This window comes from Acinonyx jubatus, chromosome B4 (genome assembly GCF_027475565.1).
Source record: "Acinonyx jubatus isolate Ajub_Pintada_27869175 chromosome B4, VMU_Ajub_asm_v1.0, whole genome shotgun sequence".
NCBI lineage: Eukaryota > Metazoa > Chordata > Mammalia > Carnivora > Felidae > Acinonyx > Acinonyx jubatus.
In genome coordinates this window covers 59,105,166-59,120,143 of record NC_069387.1, presented here as the reverse complement: position 1 = coordinate 59,120,143, position 14,978 = coordinate 59,105,166, and the positions used below count along the sequence as shown (strand labels likewise).

Here is a 14,978-nt window from a genome sequence, read left to right as displayed (position 1 = left end):
GAATAAATAAAATAGGGGGCTCCTGGGTGGCTCAGTTAAGTGTCCAACTTCAGTTCAGGTCATCATCTGGCGGTTTGTGGGTTCGGGTCCTACATCGGACGCTGTGCTGACAACTCAGAGCCTGGAGCCTGCTTTGGATTCTGTGTCTCCCTCTCTCTCTATTCCTCCCCCACTCACACTCTGTCTCTCGCTCTCAAAAATAAACATACAATTTTTTTTAATAAATAAAGTAAAACATTAAAAAAACAAATACAGTTCTAGAACGTAAATGTAAATATAAAATATTAATGCAATAGGGAATTTTTTTTAAAGACTGAACTTGACTTATAAAAACCAAAAGGTGATTCTTTGAAAAGTCAAGGAAGTAGGAAAAACTTTGGCAAGACTAATTCAGGAACAAAAATAAAAGACACGAATAGTAAGAATGAGAATGGAGATGTAGCTACAGGTATGGAGATTTTTTAAAGCATAAAAAATGTGATTAAAAAAGAGGGGAGGGGCAGCTGGGTGGCTCAGTCAGGTGAGCATCCAACTCTGGCTCAGGTCATGATGTAGCAGTTTGTGAGTTTAAGGCCCACGTCAGAGCCTGAAGCCTGCTTCAGATTCTGTGTCTTCCACTCTCTCTGCACCTTCCCCTCTTGCACTCTGTCTCTCCCTCTCTCAAAAATAAATACATATTAAAAAGATTTTTTTAAGAGAGAGAGATCATTATTAAGACAAGCTGGTTGAGCACTCCTCTCTGTGTGAATAAAAGAGTAATATTAATTTCTGATTCGCTCCATGTTAAGATTAAAGAGTAACTAACATTTACTGAGCTCTTTCTGTGTGCTAAGCATTGTGCTCTTTGCTTGTAATATCTCATTTAATCCTTACAATAAGCCTGTGAGTTAGGTATAATTATCCCCAGTTTACAGATGATAAAACTGAGGCTCAAGAGCTATAGTGACTTACCTCAGGTCACACTAGATAGCGAATGACAAAGCCAGCCTCTCAGATTCCCAGTGGTAGACAAAATACTCCTGAGCAAAAGCAAAAACAAGAAATCTGGAGACAGAGAAACTTGTTTTAGGTCACTGGCCTACTTACAATATGCTCAGTGAATGTTAGCTATTACTGTGATAATAATCCCCATACTTTAAATGGGTTTAAGACTACCACCTAAAACACACCAGAGTTAAGGGCAGAAATTCACTTTCAAGGCTGTTTATCCAGCATTATTTATTTGCACCTGTGAAAAGCTGGAATTAACCTAGATGTCTAAAAGTAGGGATGGGTGCAATAAATTACTACGGACCCATACAGTATAATAGCATGTATGTGTTAGAAATCATATATAGATAAATGATTGACATGAGGAGATGTTCAGAATATTTTGTCAGGTTTGGAAATTCTTTTAAAGCACGTTGCCAAGACTGTAACATCTTTTGTATGAAAATTATTTGAAAAATAATATATGTATATATAATCATAATATGTATATTTCAAGATTTAAATGAAAGACACAAAATAAAAGTTTTCTCTTAATGTGATTATGAAAAAAAAAATTATGATGTATAATGTTATGCCAGTAGATTAAAAAAATTTTTTTTAAGGAGAGAGAGAGAGAATAGGTACTTCCAGTCCTCCTGGAAGGGTGTCCTGATAGAAATCTATTAATTTTTTTACTATGGAAAAAATAGAAAGTTTATAGAATAATGCCTTTCCAGTTTGACCCTAAGAGTGTTTGACTACTGGCTCCTCTTGTCATTGTCCTGACTTTCAAAGGGGCTCTAGTTCAGCCAGGCTAAATGCAACTGAGTTTCTTTGAAAATAAAGGCTCTGTTCTGTAAGCTTCAGGGGTATTTGCCCGGACCGTTTAATCAAACACATGACAATCCATTTAAAACTCTCACCAGATTGCCTTCTGCAAAGCACTTTATAAACCTGGAAACAATGACTTCTAGTTGATGCCTGCTTTAATTTTTAACCTGCTTGACTAAATGGCAAACTATTTATCACAGAGGGTCTAAACCATTCCAAGATTTTGGCTATGTCTCCCCCAAAGTGAAAAGCACCTATGTAAATCAGATGCCTGAAGAAAAGCATTAATGAAAAATACATTGTGTTTAACCATCTCTTTGCATTATTTTTATTGTTCTGCAAAGTGTAATAAAGAACCAAAAGGACTGGATTCCAAGGACCTGGTTCTAATACTCACTGTATGACCCAGCACAGATCAAAAAAGTTACCCGAAGTCCTATTCCTGCATCTGCAAAATGAAGAATATCAACACAATAGTTGCTGAAGAGATGAAGTAGAATTATGTATGGTAAAGGCACTTTGAAAATTATAAGACCCCATGGCCATAAAGGAAAGAATACTAGTTTGAAGCTAGGAAGATCTCAATATCAATAGCTAGTTCTTAGGATCACTGTGAGGATGAAGTGAAATTAAATGAGATAAATTAAGCACCAAGTATAGGGCCCAGAACATAATCGCATTCAGTTCAAGCGAACTATTATCATTTCCATTAATAATATTTAGTGAGGGGCGCCTGGGTGGTTCAGTCAGTTGAGCGTCCAACTTTGGCTCAGGCCACGATCTCGCAGTTTGTGAGTTCAAGCCCCGCGTCGGGCTCTGTGCTGACAGCTCAGAGCCTGGAGCCTGCTTTGGATTCTGTGTCTCCCTCTCTCTCTGCCCCTCCCCCACTCCACACTGTCTCTCTTACTCTCAAAAGTAAATAAACATTTAAAAAAATTTTTAAAATAATAATATTTAGTGATATAACAAAAACATGTTTTAGAATGGAACCCATTTTTCTCTTGTCACTACAAGCCAAATGGATTCTCTGAAATTAAGGAACATTTTTGGTGATGTTTACATCCATGATGAGAGAGAAAGTCCCTATGGGACCTTTCCTGCTTTGACTCTTGTCTGCTTTCTTTTGATTTTTACAAATTCCTGATCCTAACAAAGATAAAGATACAGTGGATTTTCCATCTGTGATATAGGAAATATAGTGCATGAGTAAGATGAGGCTAAGCAATGCAGTAACAGATCATCACAGAATTTTAGTGGCTTCAAATGGTGAGGATTTATTTACCGCTTATGCTTTATGTCCTTTATAGGTCATCAGTAAGGCTTTGCTCCTTAGAGTCACTCGGGGTTCCAGGCCAGTGGACAAGCTGTCATCTTGAACATTGCTAGTCTTCATGCCAGAAGGAAAAGCAGTTTGGAGGGTCTCAAGCAGAGATTTCTGCTTACAACCCATTGGCCAGAAGTAGTTGCATGACCCTATACAAATAAGACGGAGCCAGGATAGAATCTCTTGATAATCCAAGAAGGAGAGAAAACCGGAAATATTTGGCGATTGTACTGATTGTACAGTATACATGTGAAATTGCATTGTATATGTGGAAACCACTCTCCAAATGCTATTATAGGGTGCCCTTTCTTCACCTCTTAAAGAAAAACTGACAGTAACACTCCTTACAAAAGAAAAGTGCAAGGCACTGTGATATTTTGTGATGATATATACTACACTAGATATGGTTTAAAGATTTTAAAGCTCAAGTTAAAAAGAAAAAAAGAAATTTGTTTGGTGCCTTCAGTTTCCTAAAAATGATCTTCACTGATATTAGAAATTCACTAACATTATAATTCAATTTTAAAAAGTTGTTTTCTTTTTAAAACTGAAAAGCTGTGGGGTTTTTTTTCCCTTAAATCTTGCTGTCTTCCCCATTCCTAATTTTAGGGTTGAGTACAAAAACTTCATTTTTTCAAGTAAGAAAAAGAAGCCCCACCAAAGACTGTTTTTCATCATAATAGTCGAATTCAACTTATGAAAACCCATTGATGTTTAATATAGGCAGCCCAAGAAAAACTGAAATACTGTGAATACATTCTAGAAAATTATTATAGTCTCTTTGTTGTAGAGTATCTATTCATATCCTGTGATTCCAGTACTTAAAATTATTGTACTTTAAAAAGAGATTACTTTCCAGTTTTGAAAGGAATTTTAATGATACCACTCATATTTTTAACTGTAAGTCATGTGTGTATAGTATAGGAACAGAGTTCCTATACTTTATTTGGTTTTTCCTCTGTATTAGCTATTTAATATGGACTATATGAAACAAAATTGATTTCTTTAGAAGTAATTATGACTGCTTCAAAGTCTGTTTGAATTTTAGCATTAGCTCTTTCAAGATGGTGTGAGGTCTCAGAAAATCTATAAACCAAAAGGTTTTGGTGGGGCTTTCTTTTTTATACCTTCTATCTTTTAGGTGGGGATTTCTTTCCCCTTTTTACAGCCTATTCAGTGACTCTAAGTGCAAGTCCTACTCCTTCAATTATCTACTTTATTTTTTATTTTTATTTTTTAATGTTGAAATATCTAGGACTGGAGAAACAGTCCAGATAGAGAACGTCTCTAACACAAACCCCCACATGGCCTGGATGCTAGTAGATGTTCCTACTGTGGGCTGGACCTGGAGGGAAATTCAGACATGGTACAACTTGCAGACCTATTTTCCGCGTTCTGAAGTAAACTGTCCATGCTCGGAGGCAGAGAATAGGACAGACCAAATGGGCAAGCAGGGCAGAGGGTCTCTCCTGAGTCACACTGTGTGTTGGAAGGAGGACCACATTTAGGGTCCATATCTGGACTAAAGGCTGATTCCTTAGCCTAGTGCTCTTGGGCACATTTCTTAAACTCTCTAAACCTCAATTAACTCATCCATAACAGGAATAATTTAGATTTTGGAGGTCCTCATTATCAGGGGATAATTGTTTCCAAAAAAATTTAAGATATTGGAAGGAGAGCCAGTATTTTATAGTAAATATAAAAAAAAATTGGTTGTGTGTACTTTACCACAGCTGAAAAATTTTTAATTAGGTTACAATTGCAGCTACGCAGTACTTAGACTGAGCAAAGGCTGAATCACATTAGGGATTTGGTTAGTGTAGTTTTTCTGACACACTTGTATGATATTATGGATTGATATCCCTCAGTCTACATTGGACATTACATCATAATCATATAGAGAGGGTCACTCTGGAAAAAAATATGTTTTCTGACCTCCTTTGACGTTCACATTTTTCTATTTTAAACCATTGTTTTCAACAGTTTCCACTATGTTAAAGCAGTTAAAACAACTGGACTTCCTTCTCAGCTCTTTCTTCCTACCAGAGAATGTCAACATTAGGGCAAATTCCTAGAACTTGGTGAAATAGAATGCACATTTTACACTTGCACACTTATTGCCAAATGGCTACCCAGAGATTGTACTAATTTCCACTATAACCAGCAAGCAGCACAGGCAAATTCCCACTTCCCCACGTGTGTGGTCATGCTAGGCCTTATCCATATTTTTAATCATGCCCAAGAAAGACTAAGACCTTAGCATAATATTTGAGATAGACCCTACTGTTAAACAGAAGGGAAGTTTGTGTGGAGACTCATTTTGTAATAGGTCAATTGGCTAGTAATTATTTTAATGTTTTAGTGACTTTTGCTTCTTCAAATAGTCTCATACCACCGGGGATTCGGGGAATGAATATCTGGGTAAGAAAGACCCTCTCCTCCATCTGGTACAGTCGTGAAAGCTAAATTAGAAAAGGTATATAAAATGACAGCTACTTCACAGGCACGCCATCCAAGTTCCTCTTCTCCCTTTCGGCCCTGGGGCTATGGCTGAGGTCAAGACTCAGCCTCACTGTAGGGAAGTAAGTCACAAATCCTGTGGCTTATTTGAACATAGAAAATCCAAGTAGGGTCTGGGGCAGACAAGATCATTACTAGTGTCGGTTGTTGCTCTGTTGATGGTTGTCTTGTTGCTGAGTAGTTCTAAAAATCTAAAGATAGGCATTGTCGAGGAGAAGTTACTGGATCTGCTTCTCATTCCATTCCATTCTCCAACCACCCTGTGAATCAGGTTGTTGTTTTCAGAGGCTTACCGCATACATTTTATGCTGATTTGGCTTCCTGGTGGAAGTAACCCAAATAGGCCTTGAAAAAATTGATTTTTTTTTTTTTTTCTGATTAGGCCACACAGCATTCTGTGGACAAGGTTAAGGAGATTCTCTTCATTTAATAGCAATAGGAAACTGTTGAAGGGTTTCAGGCAGAAGAGTGACAGGTCAATTTGCACTTTAAAAATACCCTGACGATAGTATGGAGAATCAGAGTGGATAGTAGTGGACCATTAGGAGGTTGAGTTTTATATTTATAAGCACTAAGTTGTATATTTTAAATGGTCTGGGGCCAGAATACCATGGTAAGCGGAAATGAATATCTGGTCTACTTGTAGGTATGTCCCACCAGGGCTGAAGGGTGCAAAGATGACCAGATTTGATAAATCAGATAAATTGAAATCAGACAAATCATTTTACTCATCAAGAAAATGTCTGATTTCACTTCAATTGACATTTTCTTACGGATTAAGGGTATGCTACTTAGCCAACAGAAATGTTTTGGTTTGCTAGACAATTATATTTTTCATTATAAATTGCCACAGGTTCTTTTCTGAGTTCCATTTACTCTTAGTTTATATTAATTTCTCTGAGTTTGATTATCTCTGAAAAAGTTAAATTTCTAGAAATGCATAGCTAAGGATTAAGATCTGTCCTAAGCAATCCAGACAAAGTCTCTTGTTAACATCTTTGCGTTGTTGGTCTTTGATTACAATAGTTCCTATGGTAGAATCATGCTGGAATAAAATTCTTTTAGGAGGAGTGATACACATAGAACCTTAAACATTCTAATGTTTAAAATAGACCAATTGTAATACTTGAAAATCAAATTATATATTATGTTATTATTATCACTCACATACATAATGGCCTGGTTGTAGGTTAGGTTTCCTGGGAAAAAGACCCTGTAACTCTTGGATTCGTGTGCAGGAGATTTATTGGGGAGTGATCTCTGGAACCACTCAGGTGGAGAGAGAGCACCACAGGATTAGGCAGAAGGAGAACTTGAACTCAGAGGCAGGTGCAGTAGAGGCGTCAGCCTACCCCACAGGGAGCTCTGGAGTTGGGATGACCCTTCAGAGTCACAATTGAGGCAAGGGGTCGGGGCTTTGTACCCCAACCTCAACCAGCTGTTGGATGGAGAGGCAGTTGAGTTGCCTGCAGGCATAGCTGGAGGGGGCTTCTGTGGAGGGTCTCTGAAGCCAGTGCTCCCAGCAACCACGGACCTGAGTGACGTTCCGCAGCGTCCGAAACCCGCCCACTGAAGACTTCGTCCTTGGGCCTGCGCTCTTATATTGCACGCACCAATAAAATACTGCCTTCAAAACATCCCTCTTTGCCTCCTGATATGATACACTGAGGTCACATCCCTTCTGTGGGTATCACCCTCTTAACTTCAATCTAATCATGAAGAACATCAAACAAAAAGCGAGAGATATTATGCAACAACGGGCCTATACTCTTCAAAATGTACGGGGCGCCTGGAAATGTCGTAAAAACGGTCAGACTCAGAAATGTTTCCAGACTTTAAAAGATTAGAGAAATAACACAGCTAAATGCAATACTTAATCCCCAATGTGTTCCTTGATCAGAATTTTATTATAATTTGCTATTAAAGACATTACTGGGGTGCTAGGCAAAAATAAATTAGATGTTAATGTAAATTTTTTTATTCTGAATTTGTGGTCACGAAGAAATACACACAGCAATATTTAAGCATAAGAGGGTAAAATATTCCATTTGAACAGTACCATAGAGAAACCACAGTATCTGTCAATGGAGAACATGATGTTTTTAGTAACCGGGACTAATTACATTTCATAGAAATGTGTTTACCTAGAATGCATGTACAAGGAGAATAGATTCTATTTTCTAAAAGGGCCCTTTCTTATTGTTCTTTACAAAAGCCAGGTGGCTTCATTTATTTCTGACTTGTGCAACTACCTCCTTCCTGCCTATGTATTTAGTTTCTTAGGTCCAAAGGCCCTGTATCATTTGCCTTCCTCATTTGATATATTTTTTAAACAATCTGTATAAATACATACATACATACATACATACATAAAAACAATTTGTTGTGAACTAGTTCCATTTTACATAAATATTGTTAGTGAACTTCCATGGGAATTACAGTACCTTAAAAAAAAGTAAAGTAATCCTCTTTGTTCAATCAGTAAGGTGCTTTGAATCCTGCTGAGTCGCACTGAATAAAAAAAGAATAACGTTTTTATACACCTTTACAGTTACTTAATGCTTTCCTTAAAGGATCTCAAAGTAACTTATAGGTATTTAATTAAGCAATGAACACTCCTGTGAACACACTATATGTTATTCTTTTATTTTTTTTAATGTTTATTTATTTTTGAGGGAGAGAGTGGGGAGGGACAGAGAGAGGGAGAGACTCAGAATCCGAGGCAGGTTCCAGGCTCTGAGCTGTCAGCACAGAGCCAGACGTGGGGCTCAAACTCACGAACCGTGAGATCATGACCTGAGCCAAAGTTCAATGCTTAACCAATTGAGTCACCCAGGGGCCCCATTATTCTCATTGTAAGATAATTCAACTTGGTGCACCTGGGTGGCTCAGTTGGTTAAGTGTCCGACTTCGGCTCAGGTCATGATCTCACGGTTTGTGGGTTCAAGCCCCGCATCTGACAGCTCAGACCCTGGAGCTTGCTTAGGATTCTGTGTCTCCCTCTCTCTGCTCCTCCCTGGCGTGAGCTGTCTCTCTCTCTTTCTCTCTCTTCTCTCTCAAAAATAAATGAACATTAAAAAAATGTATGAAAAAAATAATAAAAAAATAAAGATGAGTCAGCTAAAGAAAAATTAAACAGAAATTGTTATGTTATATATATCTATATATATATAGATATAGATATATATAACATATATATGTTATATATATAACATATATATGTTATATATATAACATATATATGTTATATATATAACATATATATAATATAGATATATATAACATAACAATTTCTCTTATATATATCTATATATATAGAGAGAGAGATCTAGATATATATAAACACATATACATAACGTATATATTTATTATGTTATATATTTATAACGTATATATTTATCTATATATCTATATATCTATATATATATCCAGATCTATATATATATATAGATCTAGATATATATAAACACATATACATAACGTATATATTTATTATGTGGAATATAAAATTAATAGAAAACAATGCTTACAAGATAGGCCCAATCCCCTTTATTTACTTATTTTTATGCCTCTAGTGTAAATCTATGGGGTGATCAACCCATCCGAGCTTGCCCAGGACTTTCTTGGTTTTAGCACTGAAAACCCTGTGTCTCAGGAACTCTCTTGATATCAGGCAAAGCAGAACAATAGGTCACTCTAACTATACCTTCTGTTTCTCTTTCAAGGTAAATGAATGAACATTGACTATAAAAGTCAGAGACCCGACTAGTTAATAAGTTATAGACTGGCCTTGGGGACTTGTGAACTTAAGTCTCACTTTGTCCCACAATAAAAGTGAGCCTTGGGTCCACTTATGTGGGTTTTTGCATTTTCCATCAAACATTTTAACGTGTCATTTTTGTTTGAAGAAGTGACTATGTAAACAGAATTGTATGTTGTTCCTAGCCTCTTGCAAGCCCAATCTTAGAATTCACAGTGCTGAAAAAGAGAAGTTGTTAAAGGTCGAATGGGCTGGGAGGTTCATAATAGGAAGGGTCACTAGGAAAAATGTAAAATGTCAAAAAGCACATCAACAGAACTCTTAGAGATGTTGTGAGGAATAACAGACGTTGGTAAAACTGTTAATGAATGGCTTCCCCCAGGAACACTGGATCTTGACCCCAGCAACAACAGAACCACAGCCCCATAATGCTCAGCAACCATCCCCATCGTCAACAGTCATACCACTAGTAGTACTGAACAGGTTTTCAAATTATTCATATTTTATATATAAAGAAAGATGAAGGTAAAAGGTAACTAAAATGAAAGAAACAGCTTTTGTATGTAGCCAAGTGTATGGCTATTGTGTAGAGTGATTAAACTACCTTTACTTAATTTATATAACAATTCCTTTAAGATGAAACTGAAACAATGATACTCTGTATCCTGTACACATTTTATCATAGCACTTGCAATGTCCCATGCACCTAGAGTGATTATTGATATATGGTAGGTATAAATACTTTTTGAAGGAAAAAGTGAGAGAATAAAAAGGATTCAGGCAAGTGTACTGAATAATATACTGAATAGTCTACTGAAAATAAGCTCTGGTAGGCACACAGGTGGTAACTAGAAAATATACAAGTGGTGCCTGGGTGGCTCAGTTGGTTAAGCGTCCGACGACTTTGGCTCAGGTCATGATCTCACAGTTCAAGAGTTCAAGCCCCACGTCGGGCTCTGCACTGACAGCTCAGAGCCTGGAGCCTGCTTCGAATTCTGTGTCTCCCTCTCTCTCTGCCCCTCCCCCACTCACGCTCTGTCTCTCTTTCTCTCTCTCAAAAATAAATAAACATTAAAAAAAAGAAGAAGAAAATATACAAGACATTCTTCTAAATCGGGAGGTGGAACAGAAGGACAAAGATATGTAAGATTATGCCTCTGTCACTAAGAGCATTAAAATTATGTCAGGGAGCTATGGTTGAAAGTTTAAAAATGCCTTGTGTTCAGTACAACAGTACAAAGCTCCACATAAGTAAAAGTCAAATGAATGATAAGGACAGTAATCTCAGAGAAGACGGCGACTTCAGTATGACCTGTGCTAGAAAAAGTGAGGTCCTAGCTTGGATTCATCTTCCCGATGACCTAAGACTGGATTAAATCCTCTTATGGCTTCCCTCTCATAGTATGGAGGCACTGAAATTCCTATTTTCTTCTCTGTTTCTGCCACTAGGCAAAAATCTCTGTGAGAGAAGGAACTGTATATCATTCACCACTGCTTCTCCAACAGCTGCCATCATGCCTGGCAAAGAGAAGACCAAAAAGAAATGGATTTGGAAAGATTGAATAAACAAGTGAATAAAAAAATATTTTGGGTGAATCTTTAAGGATCTGAGAAATTAGGGGCACCTGGGTGGCTCAGTTGGTGAAGCGTCTCTGACTCTTGGTTTTGGCTCAGGTCATAATCTCAGGATTCATGTGATCGAGCCCCACAGCTGGCTCTGTGCTGACAGCGGGGAGCCTGCTTGGGATTCTCTCTCTCTCCCTCTCTCTCTGTCCCTCCCCCACGCATCGTGCTCTCTCTGTCTCTAATCTCAAAACAAATAAATAAATGTTAACAAAAAGGGATCTGAGAAATTAAAGGATTGGACATTCAGGGACGGGGAGAACAACGTGGGCAAAGATGTAGAAGAGGAACAATGTGTTCACTGAACACTGACTAGACTAGAAGTTCCAGGAAAGTAAATCTAGAATGTAAAGCTAGACAAGTAGCGTGGGTTTGAACACTGGAGTCAGAATTTTTTTTTTTTTTTTTGGCATGTTCTAGGAATTCTGATATCTTTTTTTTAAGTTTTTAAATTCCAGTTAGTTAACATATAGTGTAATACTAGTTTCAAGTCTACAATTTAGTGATTCAACACTTCCATACTCACTCTGTGCTCATCACAACAAGTGCACCCCTTAATCCTCATCACCTATTTAACCCATCCCCCCATCTACTACCCCTCTGGTAACCATCAGTTTATTCTCTATAGTTAAGAGTCTGTTTCTTGGTTTGCCTCTCTTTTTTCCCCTATAGTCACGTGTTTTGTTTCTTAAATTCCACATATGAATGAAATCATACATTATTTGTCTTTCTCTCACTGACTTATTTTGCTTAGCATAATACTCTCTAGCTCCATCCATGTTGTTGCAAATGGCAAGATTTCATTCTTTTTTATGGCTGGATAATATCCTAGTGTGTGTGTGTGTGTGTGTGTGTGTGTGTGTGTGTGTGTGTACCACATCTTTATCCATTTACCAGTCAATGGACATTCGGGCTTTTTCCATAATTTGGCTATTGTAAATAATGTTGCTATAAAATTCTGGGTACATGTATCCTGTCAAATTAGTATTTTTGCATTCTTTGAGTACATACCTAGGAGTAAGAATTTTTAACCTGATGTTCTAGGAGAAAGTAAGGTAATAAAAGTTTGAATTGGAAGATGACAAAACCAAAGAAATCCTTTAGGGAGACTAACCTGGTGGAAGGGAATGGATGGACTATTGAATGAGGGAAAAGGAGACACAGAGCTCAGTTAAAAGGCCAGGGCAGAGGCCCAAGTCAAAAAGATAAGAACTTTGGGGGGTCACCTTGAAAAGAGAAAAGCAAAGACAAATGAGAGAGGTATTTTGTTTGTGATCCTATCATGAAACAGAAGGAGAAATTTTGAAGAAACAATCTCTTTAGTAGATTGGCTATGGGCAAGAGCAAGGAAAGAAGTGAAGAATTATGTTTTGGGGCCTGGATAAATTAGTGAATGACAATTGTAGCTACATACCAAACAAAAAAAAAGTAGGGGATGAGTTTGGTTTTGGAATGTTGCTATGGTAACTAGGCTTGAAGATGGTTCCAAACAATTCCACCATTCCCTGTACATTCAAGCTGTTTCTTGCATGAAGAGATAGGGCTTGGGCACCTGGGTGGCTCGGTTTGTTAAGTCTCTGACTTTTGGTTGTGCCTCAGGTCATGATCTTGCAGTTCATGAGTTCGAACCCCACATCAGGCTCTGCACTGACACACAGAGCCAGCTCGGGATTCTCTCTCTCTCCCTCTCTCTCTGCCTTTCCTCTGCCCATGTTCTCTCTCTCTCTCTCTCTCTCTCTCTCTCTCTCTCTCTCTCTCAAAATAAATAAATAAACTTAAAAAAAAAAGATCTAGAGCTTATGATCTTTCTCCCCAAATCTGGCTAGGCCGAGACTGCTTTCACCAATAAAATACAAAGGAAGTAATTTTCTGGGACTTCTGAACTCAGAAGAGAAGGCCTGGCAGCCTCCACTTCCTCCATCTCGGAGCTTGAAGTCATCAGGGAAAAAGTCTAGGATACCCCACTGAAGAGAGGCCATGGGGTGAGAAAATCAAGGCACCAGCCGTCCAGCCCCAACTGCTATCTGAATACAACTGCATGAGAGACTCCAAGCGGGACACGTACAACTACCCAGGTGAGCCATCCAAGTCAACCCATGGAATCATGAGTGAGAGTAAAAATGGTTGGCATTCTAAGCCACTAATTTTTGGGATGGTGTGTTAGGCAGCAATGGCTATTTAAAATGGTAGCTTCTGATGTCATTACAGTATATATTCAAGTGAAAAAGTGCAGCAGCAGAAAGTAAAGCTAAGTTTGAAGGCTGGGACACATGCAGAGGGGCTATGGCCTGAGAGAGAGTAGACCAGCTGGCCAGAACTCTTCATCGTTCTCATGCTATGATCCTAGGAAGATGGAAATCCACAGTTATCTTGAAGGCCTGTAACTTGAACCATCACTCTCCCCTTACTCTCCTCTCCCAAGTGTTAGGCAGAGTGTCAGGTAGCCAGACATTAGCCTCTCATCCTCATCTCCCCAGTGGTAGGGTTTCCAGGTAATGTACAGGATGTCTAGTTAAATTTGAATTTCAGACACACAATGAATTATTTTTTTGGTATAATTGTGTCCCAAGGATTGCATGGGAGATACTTATCCTAGAACACAATTCATCATTTGCCTGAAATTCAAATTTAACTGGGAGCCCTAGTTTTTGTTTTTGCTAAATCTGGCAATCTTATCATCAGCCACAGAACGGAGAGTTCTTTCCTAAAAGAAGAACAAGGGCAGCTAGTGTGGGTACTGGATTCCAGTGTTTCCCATTGCATTCAGGAGTCTGGAGGCCCACCAGAGTAATGGCTGGCCCCTGAAGTGAAGTCAGCCAGTCAGCAAATCCCACCCAGATACACAGTTAAACTTTCTATCATTTCATTCTTAAATATAAATAGATAGCCAGGTATTTGATGAAAGCCTACAACATTAAAGAGAAAGATCAAGATAAATAAACAGAAAAAGTGGCCCTGGACAAAACAGTTAATGCAGGGAACAGGATAGGACTTTTAAAAAACAGAAATAGGGGCGCCTGGGTGGCACAGTCGGTTAAGCGTCCGACTTCAGCCAGGTCACGATCTCGCGGTCTGTGAGTTCGAGCCCCGAGTAGGGCTCTGGGCTGATGGCTCGGAGCCTGGAGCCTGTTTCCGATTCTGTGTCTCCCTCTCTCTCTGCCCCTCCCCCGTCATGCTCTGTCTCTCTCTGTCCCAAAAATAAAAAACGCTGGGAAAAAAAAAAAACAAAACAGAAATAAAATCCTCAGAGAAAATGAGGTGACATCGTATTCCTAAAACATGAATACGATGCCATGGGAAAAGAGAAGTCAGATAACAAACCTCATTCTTGGAATTTGAAAATACAAGTGCCGAAACAAAACATTAAAAAGTTTGGAAGATGGCACAAGGACATTTGGCCAAACATAGAATAAAAAGACCCTAAGGTAAAAGAGAAGAGGGAATGTTAAGAAATGAGGGATCATTCCAGAAAGTCCAAACTGGCTAGAAAGCATTTCAGACAAAAAAGAACAACAACAGAATAGAAAAGCTAAATGAAGAAACAAGCTGTCTTCATATTGCACAAGCCCATTGATTGCAGAACAGGATGAGTGGGGAGGGGAAAGAAAACTGAAAGAAAAAACCCAGATATATCACTGGAAATGTATTAAAGATAAAATCCTAACAGCTTCTTGAGAAAGTTTACACATTCACACACGCACGCACGCGTGCACATCATTATCATCTAAGGAGTAAAAGGCAGGCATGCCTCAGACTTCTCATCAGTGGTAGTGTTGTCAAAATTCTGAAAGAAAATCAGTTTCAGCCTAGAATTCTATGTCGAGCCTATTGACTAGGTTGAAGGCAGAATATAGACATTTACAAATATGTAAGAACTTGGAAATTTTACTCCTAATGCGTCCTTTCTTAGCAAGTTACTTGAGTATGGTCTCCAGCAAAATGGAAATAGAA

The 14,978-nt window shown here is 38.3% G+C and overlaps 1 long non-coding RNA gene across 6 annotated transcripts in view; it reads right to left on the bottom strand.

The window, feature by feature from the left end:
- Positions 1-14,978, bottom strand: part of LOC106968818 (uncharacterized) — an 89,046-nt gene that overhangs the window by 3,242 nt on the left and 70,826 nt on the right. For 4 of the 6 annotated variants that reach the window (XR_008300186.1, XR_008300188.1, XR_008300184.1 and 1 more), the window contains one exon: positions 952-3,273. This is a non-coding gene — a long non-coding RNA (uncharacterized LOC106968818). Of the gene's footprint in view, positions 1-951; positions 3,274-8,088; positions 8,156-14,978 lie in introns of all 6 variants that reach the window. The other 2 variants (XR_003413017.2, XR_008300187.1) reach the window with 2 other exon arrangements.